The sequence below is a fragment of the Dasypus novemcinctus genome, chromosome 22, assembly GCF_030445035.2.
Source record: "Dasypus novemcinctus isolate mDasNov1 chromosome 22, mDasNov1.1.hap2, whole genome shotgun sequence".
NCBI lineage: Eukaryota > Metazoa > Chordata > Mammalia > Cingulata > Dasypodidae > Dasypus > Dasypus novemcinctus.
In genome coordinates, this window is record NC_080694.1 from 62,719,806 (window position 1) to 62,728,750 (window position 8,945).

Sequence of the window (8,945 nt, forward strand, 5' to 3'; positions counted from 1 at the left end):
AAACCCTATAGAATTGTGTGTGCAAATTGTAAAACATAATGTAAGGTATAGGCCATGCTTAGAAGCAGTGTCTCAATATGTATTCATGAATTGTAACAAATGTACCACACTAAGGAAAGATGTTCATGGGGGAAGAATGGGAAGACGAGGATGTGAGGTACTTGAGAATATCCTATATATATATGTTCATGTAATCTAAAGCTCCTTTAAAAATAAAGAAAATATTGTTATAAAAAATAAAGTTAATTGTGGGAAGGAGAGTGGGCACCATTACAAGTGCCTGAAGAGCTCTCCTCGACCAGAGCTAAGACGATTTAAAGATCCCTTTTCCTAAGTTCGAGACAGTCTCGCATCCTAGGGACCGATTTGGGCGGTGGCGCTGGGGCTGGGTGGTCAGTGGGAGGAGGGAAGTGAAGGGAAGAAGGGAGGGTCTCAATATCCCAGGTTCCCGGCCCTTGGTCTGCCACAGTGATGTGCCCATGATAGCCTCCAACTGCCATAAAACTCACCTTTTCTTTTCTTTTCTGTTTTTTTTTTTTTCACAGAAAACCGGTGAAGCCAGGAGGTGAAGAAAAGAGCTACTACTATTTTCACAGGAAATAGGTGAGAATTGGTGTCTGTCCTTCATATTTCGGTTTTCTCCCGCGTCTCATTGGCATCTGATTACAGGTAGATCTTAGCACATCTTGAACCGGCAGAATATGGCCGAGGCGCCAGACTAAAGTGCTCGCTCTCTGTGCTCAGGGTTTTGGGCTGCATATGGAGGCTGCAGGCTTGAGTCCCACTTCTGACACCCAGTTCTGTTTTGTTTTAATAAGGTGTTAATGATGGCAGGTAGTTTGAGATATCTGGAACGGTTTTGAGCAGGACTGTCACTAAGCTTACTATTTCCAGAGGCTTCATTTAAAGAAACGTTTCCATTTAGAAAAGTGACCTAATTTTTATTTTAAGCAGGGATACCTATAATCTACCACTTGCTGATAATCAAAGACCAGAAGTATCTCAAATACAGCCAATCAAGTGACTGTGAGACCTAAAACAAAAATTTCTCAAATAGGAAAATGATTATTAGGTAGGCCAAACAGATTGTTAACTGATTTTGGATTTGCAAGGTAGAATATTTTAGAAGAATAGTCTCCATGGTAGAAAGAGGAGGGATGAATTGACATGAAGAGAGAGCTTCCCAGTTGGATTATGGTTGACCTAATTTAAAAATTCTCACTCTTGGCAGGTTTTTCTTGAAAATAAGAAGGGAATGTAGGCACAGTGGGTATACACTAATGATCTGTTTATAACCATTTTTTTCTTGGACTTGGCAAGGTTTACTGAGAAGGGCACACAGTCCATCCCTGTCCAGGGTCCTGAGAGTGCCCTGGAGGGCAAGGGGTAGGTCTGAGTGTGCTTTCTTGGTGTGCTGGATGCTCTTGAGGGAAAGGCTGCATCCAGCCAGAGCTGTATCAGGAAGGTGGTGTGGCACACATGCAGAGCCGCAGAGCTGTAGGACACAGATGGGCGTGTGACCCAGGAGAGCTCGATGAGCCCCAGCCCCAGCAGCCTGAGCAGGAAGGGCTGCATGCTACTCTGGGTAAAGGCAGCCTGCTCTAGTCCAGCTGTGCAGATCCATCCCCTCTAGAGAGTGGAATATATGACAATCTTTGCTGCTCTTGATTTTCCCTTCCCAATAATTTGAACTTTTCCTTTCCTGTGGATAAATTCTAATTATCTATTAATTTATTTAACAAATATTTACTGAGTATATACTAAGTTTCAAATTCTGTAGTTCATACCAAGGACAGTGGAGCAGTGGGGGTCAGACAATAAACAAAACTAGCCAGTGTCAATGCACTCCCACCAAAGATCTCCAGAAACACACCTAAGGTTGAACATTGAACACACTGGATGCATTACATGTTGCAGCAAAGAGAACGCACACCCTCAGAACTGCAGTGTCACAAGAAGAGAGTGTTAGAAGGAAACTATTCCAGGATTTGGGTTTTAGTCAGGTGTTTGGGAAGAGTTTAAGGAAGAGAGGCTTAGTTCTGGTTTGGGTACTGTTAGGCAGTGGGAGTAATTCTATGATTCTATATCTTAATAAGTCTAATCTAAAGGGAGACCAGACTGGTTGGTAAAGCTGAAGTTTTAGTTGTTAGAGAAGCAGCAGTCCTCAATTTAACTGGAGAGAAGTCACTTGGTGACTTGTGGCTTGGAGAGTGTTCTGTTCAGACATAGTTATGGATGGTCTAGTTTTATGTCCTGAGAGGCCTTGTTTGATTATATTCTGTAAAATTGTTGATGTTCAACAGGAGAACATCAAGAATGGCCTATGAGTGCCAGGCAGGCTTCTGAAGGACATTGTCAACTAGATGGGTGAAGAGTAGTGTAGCAGTTTGTTATAGTTATGAATTCCAAAAACAGATATTGGATTATGTTTGTAATCTGGTCTGTACCTGAGCATGATTAAGTTATGATTAGGGCTTTGATTGGGCCACCTCATTAGGGCATTGAGTTCCCACCCTTAGTGGGTGGGGACTCACAGACAAAAGGCATGACAAAGAACTGAGTTGAAGGTTCTTAATGTTGGAGTTTTGATGCTGGAGTTTGATGCTGAAGTCTTAAGCTGGAGCAAGCCCTGGAAGCAACCACACAGAGGAAAGAGAACCAAGCCCCAGGAAGACAGGAAATGTGAAACCAAAGAGAGGCAAGACCCTGGAAGGGAAGAACCCAGGAAGCCTGAATCCTCACAGCCATCTTGCTCTAACATGTGAAAATAGACTTTGGTGAGGGAAGTAACTTATGCCTTATGGCCTGGTATCTGTAAGCTCCTGCCCCAAATAAATACCTTTTATAAAAATCAACCAATTTCTGGTATTTTGCATCAGCCTTCCTTTGGCTGACTAATACTAGTGGTATAAAGAAGACTTAAACAGGGAAGTGACATGGGATGTGAGGGAGATTTATACAATATTAAAGTGTTGTCACTGAAGGCCTCACTCAGAAGGTAACATTTGAGCAAAGACTTGAAAGAAGAAAAGGACAGAGTCATGTGAACATCTGGAGTAGATATTTCCAGGGCGAGGGAACAGCAAGGGCCAAGTTGAAGTGTGATGAGGCCTGGAGTTTTTGAGTAAAAGCAAGGAGACCTATGCAGCTGGAATAGAAATTGTGCAACCTTCCATTCCACTGCTTAACCTACCTTCCCCATTTCCCAAACCATGATCATCCCATCTCGCCCATTACTCCATCCCCAAGCACCTGATCCCATCCTTTCTTCCACCTCTGCCCAGAAGCTCAGAGAGAGATTGAGGATATCTGTTTCACATATGGACATTGGTGGGAGAGGGGCAGAATCCCCAAACCCCAAAAGCCTGCCGATGTGAAGGTTTCCTTTTTAGGTCTAGTAAAAATAGTCACTGATCAACATTTAATAATATCTAAGGGTCATTCCACCAGTATATATATTTACTTATATATAATATTATTTTTATTTCCTGAAATTGTGTGCAATCTATATAATAAAATGTCTGTTTACACATAAACTGTTTTATAATAGTTGGTGTCACGGGTAACATATCACATTCATGCATTATTTCTTCCTATTTGGTCAGAATTGTATTTGTCTTCATGTATTAAAAAAACAAACAATTATTTGTGTCTTAAATGATAGAAGTAGTATTGACTTAGAATCAGTACTTCTGGGTTGGGCAGTCCAGGCTGGTACAGCTCCTCTTGGAACAGAGCTCTTCCCCTCTTCTGTCACTTTTGCTTTGGAATTTTGTCCCCATTGTCCCTGCAGACACTAAAAAAAAGTCCAGGAAACAATGAACACTGACTCAACCATGAACAGTCTGGGGAGTGTTTCCTATTTTTGAATGACTTGGTTGGGCCTCAAGATAAAATGTGGAAGAGAAAATGAGAAGAGAACTTGGATATTATTTCCTGGCTCCAAAGAACCCCAGTTCCCTATCTCTGGAGGTGCAGGGGGAGGGAGGGGATTCCCGAGGGGACAACAGGACTTACTCCCCTGCCTTGTGTCAGAACTCTTTTTCTTCTTTCCTCAATTTGATTACCTTGGGGATTCTCCTCAATTATTCCAGTCGTTCCTAAAATGATTACCCTCCCCTATCCCCCACAGGCTGGTGAGGGCAATCTGACCAAAGCTGAGGAGTAAATGAGGTCTCCAAAAGACCCTAAGGCCAAATCAAGAATCTCCTGCAATAATTAACTCCAGCATAATCATTCTCTGTGCAATTGTGCGAGTAAATCAGCTGTTCAATGAATGTCCAGTGTTAAAATTAAATTATTTACTTAGTGATAAATGCCTCAGGAATCTTGAGACTGAAGTGATTGAACCACAGTTTTGAAAGACTTGTAATATTAATAATTGCCAAAGCCAAAGAATCGTGGCATTTGTCTCTTTGATCTTCCTTTCCTCACGTCTCAGACCTTATTAAGAAGGCTTGGAATGCCCTGCATAGAACAGCTGTTAAACTAAAATCCAAACCTTTTGACATTGTACTACCTGTCCATTTTGTATCTTCATTACAAAACTATTCTCCATCCCCTGGGATTTAGATGTACATCTATAAAAATCCTGAAAATTGGCTTCTGTGCTTTTTTTTTCAGCGTACTATACATCTTTGTAAGCCTTTAAAATACTAATTAGGTAAAAAGTCCGTTTTCACCTGGTGGGGTCTGTGTGTGCAGCGCAAGACTGCATTTGCTTCGGGCGCATTTCCCTCATTCCCACGCCGTCGTGTCTCCAGAAGAAGAGGCCTGAAGGGAGTCCCACAGGGAAACGTGTCTGAAAAGCCGTGGGTTTGCCCCTTCGGCTGCACCTCGGGAACCCCCCAGCGAGCAGGGCGCCGGGGTCCTGCTCTGGACGTGTCTGGTGCAGCGTGGAGCAGCCTCAGCACACACGGGTGGTAACAGGCCGACAGGCTGCTCTTCTCCAGTGAGCCATCGGCCTTCGCCGGGGTCCTTCACGGCGCGTCGAGGGAGGAGTCTCCAGAGAGACGAGAAGCCCCTGACCCGAGGGACCCTCGAGGCCTCCCGAAGTGTGGCCCGAGCACTGGAGCCTGTTACCCCTCAGCAGACCACTGACCGCCCGCGTTTATTCCTTTAAAAGCAGGGGGCTGCGCGCGCTGGCCGGGGGCGTGACGTGCACCTCCGGCCTGGAAAGGGCGGGCTCCAATGTGGACCCTTGTCACCTGCGCCAGCGAGGGCGGAAAGGGGGTGGAGGGCGGAGCGGGGGGCCGGGGAGACGGCGAGCGCTCATGGGGGAGCCCAGGGCAGGACGCCCGGTTCTTTCAGGAATTTGAGGAGCAGAGGCGGCCAGCGTAGGACTGACTGGAACCAGCAAAGGGAAAACTCAGGGGGTTCCGAGGGTGGGGAAAGGAGACGGACGTGAGGAACAGCACAGCAGGACGTTCAAGGCCGGGGCCGTCAGGAGTGTTTCCTGAGCTTTCTAACTGGCGTGTCCCGGCGTGTTTAGGGCCGGGGTGGGGGGTCCGCGGGGGGTGACATCCCCCTCCGCGGGCGCTCTCAGCTGCGACCACGTCCCTCGAGCCGCTCCCCTCGCGCTCCCCCTCCACCCGCCCGCCCCGCGCCCCCTTCCTTCTCCCCGTCCCCGCACCTCCGCCCGCCTCCCCTCCCCTGCGGCCCCACGTTCCGCGAAGGCCCTTCCTCTCCGGCTGCTGAGGCGCAGCGCAGACCCGCGGGGCGCAGCCCTGGCCCGGGGCCCCCGCCGCTGCGGGGCCGGCTCTGCGGTTCCCCCGCGGCTCCCGAGCTCCAGCCGCGTCACAGCCAGGAGCGCCCGGCGTGGAGGGTCGCGTGCACGGAAACAGAAGACTGTGGAGTAGAATTGGGGAAAACAGCGAACACGTTGTGCAACCTTAGGGTTAAAAAGGGGACCTGATTTAGCAGAGGATGGTTTCGATCCATCGACCTCTGGGTTATGGGCCCAGCACGCTCCCGCTGCGCCACTCTGCTTAGCAGGAAGCAGGTTTTGAAAATCCTCTTTATATAAATTATATAAACTTGCCAACTAGTTTGGTTTAATTCTTCTTTCTTAATTGCTTTCCTTCTGTTTTCAGTTTCCTTCTGCTTTTAATTGCTTTCCATCTCATCTAACGACTCCTTTTCATCTTTACACTCTCCCCAATTTCTTTCTCCTTTGACTATTGTCTATGAGCAACCTCTGGTCAAACAATCTGTGGAAGTGAGGGTGCGTGGACAGGGCTATGAGCGCGGAAGGGGAAAAGCTACAGAAAGGGAAGTGCAGCCGAAGTTGCTATTATTTGGTTTTCATGCGTTTTACATAGTCTGGAGAAATTCAATTCAGGTTTTTCTCCCTTTCCCGGATTTTACATTCCCTGGTGTTTTTCCACTCATGGACGCAATGGCCTCGTCAAAGCGCACGTTGTGGGAATTGCTCTACCAGCACTGATGCTCACGGTTAAGGACTTAATCAGGTAATTGAGTTCTGAAGCATGAGTTTAAATCTTCCGTTGCCAGGACTTTCTATTTGTTAAACCATTTGCCGTTATTGGAGAGGCATCGGTGTTTGGGTGAAAGAAATTTCATGCAGTGTTTCCTTCCTCTCTGAGCTGTCTTAGAAAAACTTCACTTTCTTTCTGGAACCACTAGGATCTTCCCACCCTCTATTCATTCTTACTGAGTGGTTCTCTGAAATTGCTTTCCAATCGTTTTTTAAAATTCTCTAATGCCTATGTAATAATAAATGTCTACAGTCTACTCTCAGCAAATAATAATATTAATGGTTTTACTTTAGTCTCACCTATTATTTGAATGATCTCCCTATATTTCTAGCTCACGTCCTCTAGCACACTACCCTTCTGGAACTGATATTATGATTTCCAAGTGTTAAGGAGATGACCAGTCCTTGACAACTGGGGTGTGCTTTTTCTGCCCAGTCCAGGATAAAGACAGATTACAGGAAGATAAAGTGTTCATCTGTGAACAGCTTGCCAGTTTCCTACAGGACTTTGTCCTCAATCTGTCAACTGTTGACTGGTTCCTATAAATATGCTGCCTTCTTTTTACCTAATCTAAATGTAGCTTAGTTAAATATGCTCAATTTAATAACCAAATAAAAAAGAACAAAATCTCGTGCATGCCAGCACTATTGTAATAAAGAACCTGACTTATTGCTTTTATGTTTTACTGTTGACGGCTTTCTAACCCCACCATCCCTCTTCCCCTCTTGTCCCACATCTGGGCAGGCTGATAAGAAAGTCCATGTGATCCTCTCCCCCATTCCCTATCTGTGGGGGAAATTTTAAACCATAAAAGCCCCAGTCTGCACTGCACACAAGAATCCTCACCTTAGCCCCAGCCACTAACTACAACAAAACCCAGCGCCACTCTCTTTTCCCTTCACCCGTGGAAAGAATGCCTGGGTGCCTCTCCCTAGAAAGCCTCGATGTGGGAGTAACGAATCTCTTCGTATCCTTGTCGTTTGTGTATGGAATCGCTGTTCTCAACATCCAACTATTAATTAGATGGGGGCCTGTATAAGGCAGCCAAAGTGGTGTCAATGCAAAATACCAGAAACCCGTTGGTTTTTACAAAATGTATTTATCTGGGATAAAAGCTTACACGTACCAAGCCATAAAGCATAAATTACTTCCCTCACCAAAATCTGTTGCCACTCTGTTGGAGCAAGATGGCTGCCAGGGTTCAGGCTCCCTGGGTTCCTCTTTTCCTGGGGCTCATTTCTCTTGGACTCAGCTCTTCTGTGTTCTCCAGAAGGTCCGCTATAGACTATGAGGCTCTCTAGACATTGCCTCGCTCCACAAGGCCAGCTGTAGACTCTCAGGCAATTGGCTCTGTCTCTCTCCCCAGGGCCTAATTCTCTCTGGGCTCAGCTGCTCTGCTCTTGTGTGCTTACTTGCCCAGCTCCAGCTCAAAACTTCAGCATCAAGACTCCAATACCAAAACTCCAACTCTGTCCTTCGCCTTGTCTTTTATCTGTGGGTCCCCACCCACCAAGGGGTGGGGACTCAGCACCCTACTGACAAGGCCAAATTAAAGCCCTAATCATTTAATCAAGTAATCAAGTAAACCTCTGATCCAATGTACTCTATAATGCCCAGAGGAAAAGACCAGTTTACAAACATAATCCAATATTTCTTTTTGAAATTCATCAACAATATGAAATTACTACAAGGGTCCATCCTACCTCTACCAAGTGACCACGACAATTGATGCTGTGAGCGGCAGTTCTAGGTGATAACCCACTCCAGGAACCTTTCCTCCCTTGCTGTGGATGGCTAACTGGCTCTGCTGCTGGCTGATGAGCTTGTACTTTGAGCACTGCCTGCTGCCTAGCAGCTCTTTGAGTTGCTTTGCTGCCTGTTGGAAAGTTTGCACTTTGAGCTGCATTTGCTGAGTTCTACCTATCAGATTTGTCAGAACTAAGTTGGAAGATTTTTTAAACAAAGCAATTTTATTGATGCATATTAATGAAGTGACTCTGTATGGCAGGAGAAGCTTAGAGAGATTGAGAGGTGATGAGGTTTTTTTGTTTGTTGTTATTATTATTGGAATAAAGAAATTAATGATTGAAGTCATGAATGCACAACTATGTGATTATACCAAGTACCATTGATTTTCCACTTTGGATGGAAGTTTTAATAAGTGGCACTCAGGGACAGGAGCATGGTATTAGAGCGCTTATTCAGGTGGCCCTTATTGCGCCATGTGTCTTCGCATAGACCTCTCTGCGCATCTCAGGTTGACTCGTGGTCTTGAGTCCATCATAAACTGGGACCGCTGCTAGGCTCAGTGGAGCAGCTCACTGCTCTGCGTCTCAACCAGGCACTGGCCCCATTCTGCAGCACGCAGGAAAGGCTGATATCCTGCTCTGTACGAGGGCCCTCAGGTGGTCACTCGGGTGAGGAGGAGCGGTCACTCTGGGGTGTGCT

At 46.1% G+C, this 8,945-nt stretch overlaps 1 non-coding gene across 1 annotated transcript; it reads right to left on the reverse strand.

Annotated features, from left to right (window-relative positions):
• Window positions 1-5,916: 5,916 nt before the first annotated feature.
• TRNAM-CAU (transfer RNA methionine (anticodon CAU)) lies at window positions 5,917-5,988 on the reverse strand. The gene has a single exon. It is a non-coding gene; the product is annotated as a tRNA-Met (tRNA).
• Window positions 5,989-8,945: the final 2,957 nt, after the last annotated feature.